Source organism: Cimex lectularius, unplaced genomic scaffold, assembly GCF_000648675.2.
Source record: "Cimex lectularius strain Harlan isolate CLEC.00 unplaced genomic scaffold, Clec_2.1 scaffold186, whole genome shotgun sequence".
Lineage (NCBI taxonomy): Eukaryota > Metazoa > Arthropoda > Insecta > Hemiptera > Cimicidae > Cimex > Cimex lectularius.
Genome location: NW_019392979.1, coordinates 384,798 through 397,883, shown reverse-complemented (window position 1 = coordinate 397,883; position 13,086 = coordinate 384,798). Strand labels below are relative to the sequence as shown.

Here is a 13,086-nt window from a genome sequence, read left to right as displayed (position 1 = left end):
AGTTTTCGACATTCACTATCTCTGGGCCGCCGTTCTCGCTGTTTGTCCTTAGACGATAATCAAGTTCCACGCCCAGTTAAATGTGACTAAAGACAAACATGGAAAAAAGGCGGACCGAAAATAATCGTTAATGATCAAATTGCCGATAGCACTTTATCAACTCCCTGACCTCCCAAGCAAAAATAGCACAATTACCAAAAACTGCCTGTTACTTTCAAAAACCAATGACTTTACTACAAGCGTTTGACAAGTTCTGTTCATTTTTTAAACATAGTTTAGAATCAGAAAGAGTAAATTTTAGATCTTCCCTACCTTCTTTATATTAAGACACTTCCTCCACGTCTTCTGCGATTGCACAATGGGTATTATGACTCAATTAGAAAATCAGTTGAATATGTGAATAGTTATAATTCTAACCGGAAGGACATACAGATAATTAATGCGATAAACGTAACATTTACAGCCAGTTAAGTGTGTCGAGTTACCTGGATTCTTTTATATCACAATCCTTTCACTTTTTGGAATTCGAACTGAATCATCGCTGGGAACGTTTTTACGACCCCAAGATATTTCGGTTTATAAAAGCAGGAAAATAAAAATTAACTTAATGTTTTTCTTCTTGTGCTATGTAGATACGTTTTTAAAGATTTATAAAAATTAGCAACAACGCAGTAGAGTGTTTGTTCCTGGAACTATGTTAATTACGTTTGTTTTGTGATAACAGTGTTAACGCTTTGATATTTCGTGAGAAATCTTAGAACACTTCCAGAACTTATCGTATTCAACATATTTGCCAAAAGAATATTTTCATCTAATGCTTATCTATTCAGTAAATAAAATATAAAGATTTGGTTTGACCATAATTTAAGTTTCTGTATTGGCAAAGGTTATGTGTTTTTTTGTTAGACAGTATTAATCGTGCTTGAAATCCTGTTATAAATTAAAATTTGAACTTTTCTTCGGTGCCTAGATAATCCAATCTTAATTAACAAACTTATACTCTAAATAACTGTTTTACTTATTACGGAAGTTATGATGTTAAAAAATAGTTTAATACAAATCAAATATGTGTAGTTTTATGTAACAAATGTATGGCAAATTTTAATAAATTTGATTTGAGAGAACTACCTTGCATCTTTGCCTTTAGAAATGTTAGAAATTTTATTTTCAATTGTTTGTTTTAAAAACATCGGAGAAATTTATATCTAATCTTAATGCAATTCAGACTTGTCACACAATAAATTTCTATTAATTTGTTTTTATGCGGGTAAAACGTTTATAGGTTAATATTTGAATCTCAACCGGATTTGTGAAGAAGTGTAATGATGATAAAACTATTAGAATTGTTATTTTACGAACCTCTCACCATAATTATGATAGGTATGATCATTATAAATACATATGCGAGATAAAATCCGTTCTAAAAATGAGTTTATTTTCTAAATAAGTTCTGAAGCAAAATAAACACAAACTGCCAGATTTACTGATTGGGGAAAAAAATTAAGACGATTAGAACTATGAATTAGAAGGAACAGTAGTCATCAAACCAAAAGTTGATATTTTTTGTTGAAAGAAACGTTTATGAGTTAATATTTGAAATTTGTTACACGTCTTAATTTTAAAAATTACAAACAATTTGCCAAGATTTATTGCTTAAAAAAATATTTTTTTATTGATGGGAAAGCGAAGATTGTCACAAATCAACCAAATAGTTTTTGTCTTCACACATTACATTTTCTGTTTTAATTCGACGACTTTTTGTTCAAAAAGTATTATAAATTAATGGTTGAACTTTTTAGTATATACTTCGTTGAGCTTGTAACGTATTCTCAAATGAAAACCACATCTATTGCAGAGACTTCATCTTTTAGAATTTTTTTTAAAATGGTAATATTAAACAAGTCTTGTATTACATATTAGAGGAATGAAAAATTTTAGCTATCAAAAAATTTGGAATGCGTCTTAATTTTAACACGCATCTTTACGGTTTATTGGTTTTATTTTGGAAGAACTGTTATAAGTTAATATTTGAACTTTTTTATGCTTAGATAAGATCGAAATCTAAATTGTACCCCTTATCTCTAGCATACGCCGTACTTTAAAATATATACTTTTTTTAATGGTATATTTTAACCATTCAAGCAACCATATTTTGTTTTTTGTGTATAAGGTATGGCAGATTGTAGCTACTAAAGGATCTTGATTTTTAAACAAATTTGTTTTTTAGCCTTGACATTCATTGATAGTTTATTCGTATTTTGATTATATTTATTTAAGGCATAAAGGAAAGACATCTTACTATAAGATATATAATTTTGATCTTGTCTTGATGGTAAAATTAATTTGGCCACAAATCAATCTTGTTTAACTTAACGAATTTATGGTTAGACGTTGCATTTCGACTTTATTGAACAAACGTTACGTTACGTTCTTGACATACATTGAATTGACAATTGGATGTTACGGATTCCGCTCACGCTCCATTAACTTCCTCGGTGTAAAGGAAGTCTGTTGTAGCTTCCGCTGGTTAAACCCAGCATAAATTATGCCTTGTTAGCTGATAATGGTATCTCGGTGTCGAGCAAGTATGCTGAGAAGTTGTAAAGATTAAAACGAGAATGGAGAACAAAGAGTCAACGCCCGTAACGTTACACAACCTGCAGCCGGTGCGAGGAGAGGCGTACCCGCCGGGTATTTAACTTTAGGAGTCGATATTATGCAAAAAAATACCTTTGATAAACATACAGGAAATTCGCATATTTCAATACGAAAATTTGTTTATTTAAAAGCCTAATAACGTAAAAGACACAACTGATTCAATTACGTCTTTTAATTCGGTCGAATTCCTCATTTTTTGTGACCCGATAATTTCAAATCAATACGGAAGCTATTTCGAGCATGTGTGGAAAGTGATTCGTAATCGTTTTTTAAATGGCCTGAAATGTAAATAAAACCATTTTGTGAACTGATTCACTTTAACATTAAGGAGGCACATGTTTGGTATTAACAAACCTATCGTATTTTTTTTAAATTATTTTACGCCGTGGGTCAATTGGTATATTGATTGATCACACAGGATAGTTGAAAACATGTCCATAGCAATATTAGTTCATTTTTCTGTTAAATGATAACATTTTGATAACATTAAAGTTATATCGCATATACAATTAATTATCAAAACGCTTCAAAAACATTAAATTTTCAAATCTTCTTAAAGATTCTATACTGTTTACCTTTATTTCACTGGTCCATGTTTTTTTTCACTTCTTTCGTTTTTTATCCAAGAGTCTTTTGTTTACTTTGCATTGTTTTCATCATTTTTAATAGACGTTTCAAAATATTAATGACTAACCGTTTTAACCGTTTGTAGCCGAAAAATCAAATTTTACATAGGTGGTAACTGACCTTTCATAAATTAAGCTGTATTGCTTATCACCTAGGGGCACCTTTGGTCTAAGCGCCCTTTCTATTAGTGTTTACAGAACCATGAAAATCTTACTTAATTCTTAGACAAGAATTTTGAAAACTTGCAAAATTTATATTCTGAGTAATTTTCTATTTTGTCTGCTTTTGGTTAAACTAAACAACATGAAACTTATGGGTTTTCATTCTCTTTCCAATGGTGTAAGCAAATTTACTATAGGGCTAAAATTTCATGACATACAGGGGACTTTATGGAATTTAAGTTGTGAAAGGTTGAAGTAACTTGAAAGTGAAATATCCCGAATATAATTGAGAATCAGACTTTGAAAAATAGTGATTTTTAGTCTAATTTGACACGTGGGATAACCTCCTGAAGACGTTTGTTCACGTAAGAAACGTATTAAACCAACTGAAGATTGTGTTAACATATTGAAATAGTTAAGGAATAAGGCTATCCTTTTGGTAATTTAATTTTACAGAGAACTTAATAGACTTGCTTTGCCATCGTTGGTAAAGTTCAGTAAAACCTGAGTTGTAATGGTCAACAGAAATTATGAAAACTATTTGTAAACAATTATTTGGACGCCAAGACAACACAAAGCCTATTTGATTGGTGACGCGACAGAAATGTTGCAAAGATGGGAAATAACAAACTTTAAATAGAGTATCCTAAGTTGTTAAAGAAATTTTATATATTACTAGATTATCTCACATACTATTGAAAGAAATCGTGACCCAAAGAAACTCTAATAAACATTTGATAGGATTCGGTTGAGGCAAACTGCCATTTGAGCTATTTTCTTAGAAAGAAACCCAGTCAGTTTTATTAAATATTTTTCATATTATAACACTTAAGCATAGTCATGATTGAAGCCCGGACTTATATGGAACAAAAATGTTCAAATATGCCATACAATATGCACTAAAAAACTTTAAATACGCCATATACCGCTAAATATACTAAAATACACAGGATGAACTTCAGAAACATCACCCAACTAATAATTAACTTTTAAACCTATGCATTTTATGCGTGGTCTAGTACATATTCATGGTGAAAGGAAAAATTTTAATCACACAAAAATTTTACATTTTAATAAAATTATACAAATTAATAAATATTCATTAAGTTCATAATCTGAATTAAAGTTGACAATGATCGATGACATGTCATAGTTAGTTTCTGTAAAACTACTGCGTTTGCCCAACATATATAGCACTTTCAAAAAAAGGTCAATATAGGCGATGGTAGCATACTTGCAGGAAATAATTTTTTTGTCGATTAGCTCTATAACAACTTAATTGCCTCTATTTTGCCCCAATTAGTCACCCCAGTATTTTTGTGAAGGATGTTTTTTACTTTCTGTTTAATATAATTCCTGCATAGCCAGGATATCTGTTTTGCGTTGAAAGGAAAAGCCAGGCCTGCTTCTTTAAAACAAGGTGGAGTTTTCAATTTTGGCATTTCTTTAGGTTTACTAGATTGGAAATGTAAATGGCACTGACTTTTTTTCTCAAATGAGGCCCATATTTCGTTACACAATCCGAATACTTCGGAAAAATTTATTTTTCAGGAAAGGGAAAACTAGCTGCGTCCAGAAATTTTGGTCATAGGCGGTTTAAACAATGGAAGATTGTTGCAAGAAAATTCTATTGTGTCCGTTTGTTTACGTCATTGTTTTTGGATAATTAGCTGAAATGGGAATAACAATTTAAATGTCTGACGAAGATCGATCTAAAAACCTATATTCCGAGCTTAGATAAAATTAAGTTATTAATATATATTAAAAGAAAAGTTGGTTGAAAACGCGTGACTTTATGTTTCGTCAGTGACACGGCAAAAATTGTCGCGCTCGAGCTGAGGCATGACCTCACACACCATATTCGCCTGAGCTCCTTTAGATAATTATGTTATATTAAAATGCGTAATTATTATGCAAAAATATTCAATAAACGACAAAATAAAAATAGTTCGTACGAGTTGTGAACATTTTTGACTATTAACATGAACCGTTATTGCAATAAGGGAACGCAGAAATAAATTTCGATGCGATATCCATTGGCGTTAAATCTTATTATTAACCTTGAAATTGCTATCTCGGATCTCGGATTAGGCGTATAATTGCCCCTTGTCCCATTTAAAAGAACAAAAAAATGTTACAAAACACAGTCGTTATTTATTGAACAATAACCGCTATCGCATTTTTGAGAAAAGGACGCGGATATCGCCGGTAGATAGGAGGCACACTCCTGGAATGGTTACAAGTAGAAAGGGTAGAAAATGTCCAAGGACGTTCTGGGGTTTGCATCACAATCCTTCCTGGGCACTCACTATCACTATCCTCCAGACTGTAACTCTTGCACAAAAGAGAGAAAAAAATCTACACAGGAAACGTCGGAAGGTCAGTGTAGAAAACGCAAAATGGTAAAACACTTACGATATGCTAGTTAAGGTCCTGTTGTTATGAAAATGTGGCCTGAAACAAAAAAGAAACATGAAAAATTGTACAATCGAAAATATATTGACGACGAGGCTGGGTAAACCATAAAACGTCTTCTTAAAAAATGTTTCATATAACAAAAATGGAATAATTAAGGATAAACTCATACTTGAAAAAATGCTTTATGTTTAAATCAAGTTTTATCGTAAGTTACGGATATAACAGCGACAATGGACGGACCCTGCATATTATATGTATAGCACAAGGTCAGTCTCTCTTAGATAAAACAACGAATTTATGGTAGTGAAGAACTAATAATTCGTATAAATGAAAAAAAAAGCAAGGTGTTCTTGTTTGTTAAGCTAACTTTTGCTGGAACAAGTAAAAATAATATTTCAATATTTGTTTTTACACTTACAATATTTTAATATTAATATTTTTGGTATCTTTTAAATTCAGTGGAATTATATTATTATATTATTAAGCTTCGACTTTTCTTTTCAAAAGATTTGATGTAAAAAAAAATATGACCTAATAGAAGGAATTTTCAAAAAAATATGAACGAGTTGTTTCTAAGACATACATATCCTACCGAATGCCGTAAAGGATTTTGACATTATGTACCGTTGTAAATTGTGCAGTTCGGTCCGCTCGGTCTCGCCTCAATTTAAAATATTCCTAGGGAAAAAGCTACAAAGCATCGTACTATACAAAACGATCCAGAAAGTCTTGAAATGTCTGATGATCGTTGGGTCAACCATGTCTAGTTGCACACTAATTTTTGCTAAAAGTTGTCTTAAAAAGTCATATAAATGTAAAAGAAATAAAAAAATTAGTTGTGCATAAAAACTGATAAACTTAAATTCAGTGAAACTTCCGATTAGGGAGTCCTCTGTTTAGTAGACACCTCCGCTTACAGGACAGTTGCAGATACGCCGGCATGGAAGATATTTAGTACACCTCTACTTGGGGGAAATTTTAAAAAAGGCAAGGTCACTGATAAATAAATCGTCCTACAGTCTGTGATGGTACTGAAAACCTTTAATTTCAATTCTATTTTCTTTTGTATGTTGTTTTATTACATTTTTTTAAAATGTTAGCATAGCTCTGACTAAATGGTTCATTTCTTATTTACATGACGGGTTGGAACGGCTACCATTCATAAAAATTTGTGCAATAATTTGCAGCGTTTTGGTTCAAAGTATAATAAATAAATACAATATATCAAATTATAATTTACAATTTTCTTGGTGCAAATGGTTTTTGACTTTTGTCCAATCCTATTCACCGGCAATATTGTGCGACAGGTGGAAAAAAATGTTCGTATGTAAGGTTTCGGTCCGCCTGTTCTCGCTGCAATCTTGTTTGTTTTACAATCATTCGACGCATAAAAGTATAAAGTTAAAGATATATAAATATGAATTTTTTGAACGATCTACGATCATCATGGATTATCTTTGGTCTCGCGTGATCCAAATTTTTTCGATATTTGATTTTAACAAAAGTCGAGGAAAAAGTGAATTTAAAAGAAAATAATATTGAAAAAGATTCATATTGAAATAATGATTAATGCTGTTTCCCTTGTCTATTCCGGATTTTAATAAACAAATTCCCCCTATAAGGGAATGTTCTTTTCATAATATTTATCCACACCTGTATGAAATAAGGGCACTCCTCGCTTAGAAAAAAGCCGTTCGATAGCCAAACAAGGATGTCCCTTGTTGTATGCAACAAACTGGACTGCCTTGACTTAATATTTCCACTTGTACATTAACGATTGCACGAACAAATTTATATGGTACGGGTGTACGTAAACTTTTAGCTCAGCAGCGACGTGCGTGCGTGTGTGTGTAAGAAAGAGAGAGAGAGGGAGGGAGAGAGAGAGAGGGAGAGAGAGAGAGAGAGAGACAGAGAGAGACAGAGAAAAGAAAGAGAAGGACAGAGAAGAGAGAGAGAGACAGAGAAAAGAAAGAGAAGGACAGAGAAGAGAGAGAGTGAGAGAGAGAGAGAGAGAGCGTGAGTGAGAGATATAGAGTGAAAAAGAAGAGAGCGTACATGCGCTCGTTTCTTTGTGTCTTCTCACAGCAGATAGGCCTGTCAATGGTTTTCCTTAACTATCAACAACGGGGTAATTAAGTCTCATTAACTCTAAAATATTTGGGAGGTCGTCAACATTGATAATTTCCACCCCGACCTTTCACTCTTTATCAACGATGTGTTATCCAGTTATTTATGGTCAAAAAATCTTTGGAACGCTCATACTGTTTTTCGTAGAAGTCTTTTCAGAGTTGAGATGTCGGAGTGTCAATTACCCAGGGCGTGGGCGTTTCGTTTTATGCAAATTTTTTTTAAAATGTTTTGCATCACGGGAGATATGTTTTGTGTATTGTGTCAGTTTAGAAATATCCGATTTACGTATTAAACACTATATTTTTAAAAACGATATTAAATTAACTATTTTGGTAAATGTTCGAACTCCATTTATCTTCTTATTATTTAGACAAATAATATGGCAGCTAGGAATTATTTGTTAGGAACAAAGAGAATAAATTTTTTTAGAGATACAGTTGATTGATACACGAAAGAAATGCATTATCTTTGTATTATAAAGATAAACAGCACGATATACGTTTTTATGTTTTAACAACATATTCAGAGAATCGCAGGTGTAATTAACCATTGGCACACACTAAAACGAATTAAANTATATATTCTGGTAGTAATGTTATAATCTGTCGGCAATTTGGTAAATTTGGTTGGAAATTTAAACCAAATGTGACCCTTATGAAACAGTATGTGGTTAATAGGTATATTTTTGTATTTAAAAATGAGATTTCGAAAGTAATGAAATATTTGTGAATTAGAAGAAAATGACATATTTTGCTAATCCACATAGTTTATTTCTTGCTTACCTGATCTCGCTGCATTATTTTGCTTTTAAAACATTCAGAAGACAAGCATGGAATTTGCAAAACCAATGAGAACCCAAAACCAAATAGAGCAGAAAGAATTCTCACTGAAAGAAAACTTTGAGGAATTTAAAGAGTTAGGGCTCGCTGTTTATGTTTTCCTAACATTTGCCTTTAACTAAACAAGATGGATGAGGTATGTCAGGTTTAAGATAAAAGGGAGACAATTACACGTTTTAATAATCCTTTAATGATGACTTCTCAATTGGTGGACATCGATGCATCCTCGTTTGTATAAACTGCGTATGGATCGAGAGGAAGTGTCAAACTGTGGAAGTATGTTTGGAATCTAGAACGGATCAGTTCGTTGACAAAAGGAAGGTGGATGTCGTTGTGCATTGTGAGTTAGTGACTGAAAGAGCTATCAGAATTTTGTCTGAGGGCTTTTGATTGGAAGAAAAGATGCCCTGGATTTTGGGTGGCTTGGTATAACCTTACTATTCCATTCCATATGTGCAAAATGGTCACAGTAAAGTCTTGTATATGTTTAGTCAAGTTTTGACATCAAGACGGATTTCGGTCCTAGAAGTCTTCGTAGTTGTCCAAGTCTTCTGTTAAGGTTGTCTCGTCTGTCCTATGCTTGTTGCGTGTAATGTTAAGGACGGAAGCTGATATCGATACAGAAAGTTTTGAAACATTTCAGACTGTTAGGTTTAGTCTGGGCGGTTTCGCAGTACTCTTTGTTATCCTAATATTGAAGGTAGTAGAAGTTTTTGTATTCCCTGTTGAAAATATGCAAAAATTTGTTGAGAGTGCCTTGCAGATATTGCAAAATTTGCAAAACTTTTATTTTTACTGTGTCATTTGAGATTTCACGCTCTGCTACGCTGACTTTTTAAGGCACACCCTAGTTGTAAAGGTATTTCTCCCTCGAGCGTCTCTGGTCTGTAAAGACAATTTAAAGTATCTTCCGGGCACTCCGGCATCTGGAAAGTGGGACAGAGGGAAGACTTTTATTCTCCTGGCTCGTTATGGGGATTTATTTAATTGAAAAGAAAGGCCGTATTTAAAATGTACGGACTTGAATTTAAACGTCTAATAAACGTAATACCAACGCCTTATCTAATCTAGTGTTATTAGAGGCTGTAATTTGTCAGGGACGATCTGTAATGGCTTACACAGAGCCTCCGGCCGGATAACATCTTCCTGGAGAGTTATGAAAATAAGAGAAGTTAAATGAAAAAAAAAAACTAAATAGTTATCTGTTTCTTATTTAATAACCCTCTCTTCTGAAGTAATTGAAAGGGGTCTGGAATAAATAATACGTACCTCCTTAAGCGTTTAATCACTCGGAACGTGATTTATATGATGTCTTTAGGTGCAATTATCCTTTTGTAGTTTTGTTGTGTTTTTCTTCTATTTCCCTTCCGTTTCTTTTTGGATCAAGGAAGATAAAAAAATGAAGAAGAATTAGAAGGGGAGGGGCGTGTAACCCACAAAGTTAGGTCCTAACTAACGGTAGTCGACTGGTCGCGCATTCCAATCCGACCCGATATTCTTGTTAACACAATTCCACTTCCAGGATCGAGGGTTCCGTTCGGAGGCCGCAGCTCGGCATTTCTGATCAACGAGAAAATCAAAAATTAGCAGTTGCTGAGATATTTCCGTTGCACGTAGTGAAATTTTTGACTTTTGAGAGTTGACCCTGACTTTTCAAAATGGGCCACTACGGTACGATCTAAATAGGACTAATTGCTTTGTGACAGCCGACATTTCTGAAAAGAAATTTTCTGTAATTTGCCCAAAGATAACCTTGAAATTAGTAGAATTTTACAATCCGGATTTAAAGCTTGCTATAAATTATTTATTTCTCCGAACATTTTACTAAATAAAACAACAAGCTTTAGGAATAAAAATCGACAGTCCGTTAGGAAAGGATTTCAAAATGAGCACGTTAGCCGGAAAAGCAACAAAAAGTAATAATTGCGAACTTCCGCCGTGTAATCTGAAGCTTGCGTTGGCGGTGTTTTTATAACTAATTATTACCCTCGTCCACTCACTAGTCTCACTTCTTTAATTAGCATTATTATTCAACACGATTAATCGTTAAATGCAAAAGTTGGATCTAATGATTCTGGTCCTCTCTGATATCGATGTAATATTGACAATAGGTGGGATGGATCATACTGGTCTGGGAAAAATACTGATTACAAATAGTACGTATGTATTTATATGTTATTGTTCAAAACGAAAGGTAAATAGAGAGAGGCATAATGACAGATAAATAGAGAGCGAGAGAGAGAAACAGTAGAGAGAGTGGGCAAGGGCGGGAAAAAGAGAGAAAGAAAGAAAGAAAGAGAGAGAGAGAAAGAAAGAGCGAGAGAGAGATGAATTTTTAACAAAGGTTGTAAATTTATTAACAGACAGACAGATAGATAGACAGACAGATTAAGTGAGGGAGTACGTGAATGAGAGATTGTATGTATGTGTGTTATATTGAGAGTAATAGTATAGATTAAAAAAACATATAAGTATAATACAAAACTAACCAGAAATGAATTCAAAAATATTATTAAAAATTATGGGATCTCAATTTGCAGTGATATAAATGTAATTAGTGATCGTATTGAGGGAGATATCGCATTCAAAATTAGTCGCCATTGTTGTGTTGAACTGTGAGTGATATCCAAATGATTCATAGTTTAGAAAATGACCCTGCGACTTCTGCTTTTTTCCCCCTTTTCTTTTACATTTTCCAGTCTTTGGGCCAGTTTTCCCCGACCGATTTTCCGCAAGAGAAACCCCCTTATTTCAGAAAGCTTTTGTTTTCTCCGTCCCGAAGCATGTGACTACGCCGTTGTCTCAAAGGAAGAACACTTTCTCTTTTAACGAAATCGGCTGGTTGAAGGTATCATGCTTATTTAAAAATAAAATAAAAATAAATAAAAACATATGGGTAGATGAACTTATTGGAAAATAACGTTGTGTTACCCATCAACCGACTGAAATTAATTTGGTTCCTTGATATAAAAGTATTTTTAACTAGAGACTTTTATTTATCGTTAGATTTAGGACCTCCGAATGTCGTAAAAGTTCGGTCTTAAATTTTTAACAGAGGCTGTAAATTTATTAAGAGCTGTTTTCTTTATCAGGCCCCAAGTAAAAAAATTACGGGGTACAAACAAGGATTTTTCCCCTTATCTCATATGCCGCTCGTTGCAAAGCATTAGGGAATTCCGTTCAAGTCCAGGATTGCACTGGGCAAATCATAGTTAATGACACATACAGATTCAAAGATTGTATAACTGCCCCGAGTAGCAGGGCCAACGAGTTAATTTTACGATTTGCTAAAAGCCCGGGTAACGGTGAACCCATTTCACTAGCTATTTGGCTTTTTTTATCGCCTTGATTTGATGAAGGATGAATTGACGATGAATGATGAAGCTACCGAGACGTGATTATTGAGCGATCCGATTGACCCGTCCCTGACCCCCTCCAGAAAACTGTTAACAAGCCAACACACCCAAACACACACGTACAAACTATCATGGCATTTACCTCGTTGAAACACAATAAGAAAGCGGATCATGAGGTAATTCTCGGCGGTCATGTCATAGCCATTTAGGCTCATCGACCTGTCACTAGTTATCCAGGAAATGGCGCCGTGAAAGGAAAGAATTCGGTCTTTGCTGGTTCGGCAGTAATTTTCTTGCCACTTCAGTTTTAACCTAAAATAATGAAAACCAGTTGTCCTTCTGTCTTTTGTTATTTTTTACTATAGTTTGCGCTTTTAAAGACACCCAATAACATCTGCCCGCACGTTCTCGCGATTTTATCTATTGTCCGATGAATACGCACTCCATCTGGGCCATTGTGGTAAAACTGGCAACTGGTGAACATGATGATACACAGAAACATCACATTTAAAAATTAAATACATTAATTTACCCAAAACTGAATAACTATGTAAAATCATTAAGGAATGATATCAGATATGATCATCACTCTATCTGTATCACTATTTATCTGTCATACTTTTCTCTCTCTCTTCTCTGTCTCATTCTCTCTCTCTCTCTCTCTCTCTTCTCTGTCCTCTCTCTCTATCTCTCTCTCTCTCTCTCTCTCTCTCTCTCTCTATCTATCTATCTATCTATCTATCTATCTATCTATCTCTCTCTCTCTCTCTGTCTCACTCTCTCTCTCTCTCTCTCTTCTCTGTCCTCTTTCTTTTCTCTGTCTCTCTCACTCTCTCTCTCTCTCTCTCTTTCTTTCTCTGTCTCTCTCTCTCTCTCTCTCTGTCTCTCGTCTCTCTG

The 13,086-nt window shown here is 33.8% G+C and overlaps 1 protein-coding gene and 1 long non-coding RNA gene across 5 annotated transcripts in view; one reads left to right on the top strand and one right to left on the bottom strand.

The window, feature by feature from the left end:
- Positions 1-13,086, top strand: part of LOC106665246 — a 255,348-nt gene that overhangs the window by 40,465 nt on the left and 201,797 nt on the right. The window lies entirely within an intron of this gene.
- The window catches only part of LOC106665245, a 95,809-nt gene that overhangs the window by 35,741 nt on the left and 46,982 nt on the right, over positions 1-13,086 (bottom strand). For all 4 annotated transcript variants that reach the window (XM_014391533.2, XM_014391540.2, XM_014391538.2 and 1 more), the window contains one exon: positions 5,862-5,900. The gene's annotated coding sequence lies outside the window, so the exon portion shown is untranslated. The remainder of the gene's footprint in view (positions 1-5,861; positions 5,901-13,086) is intronic.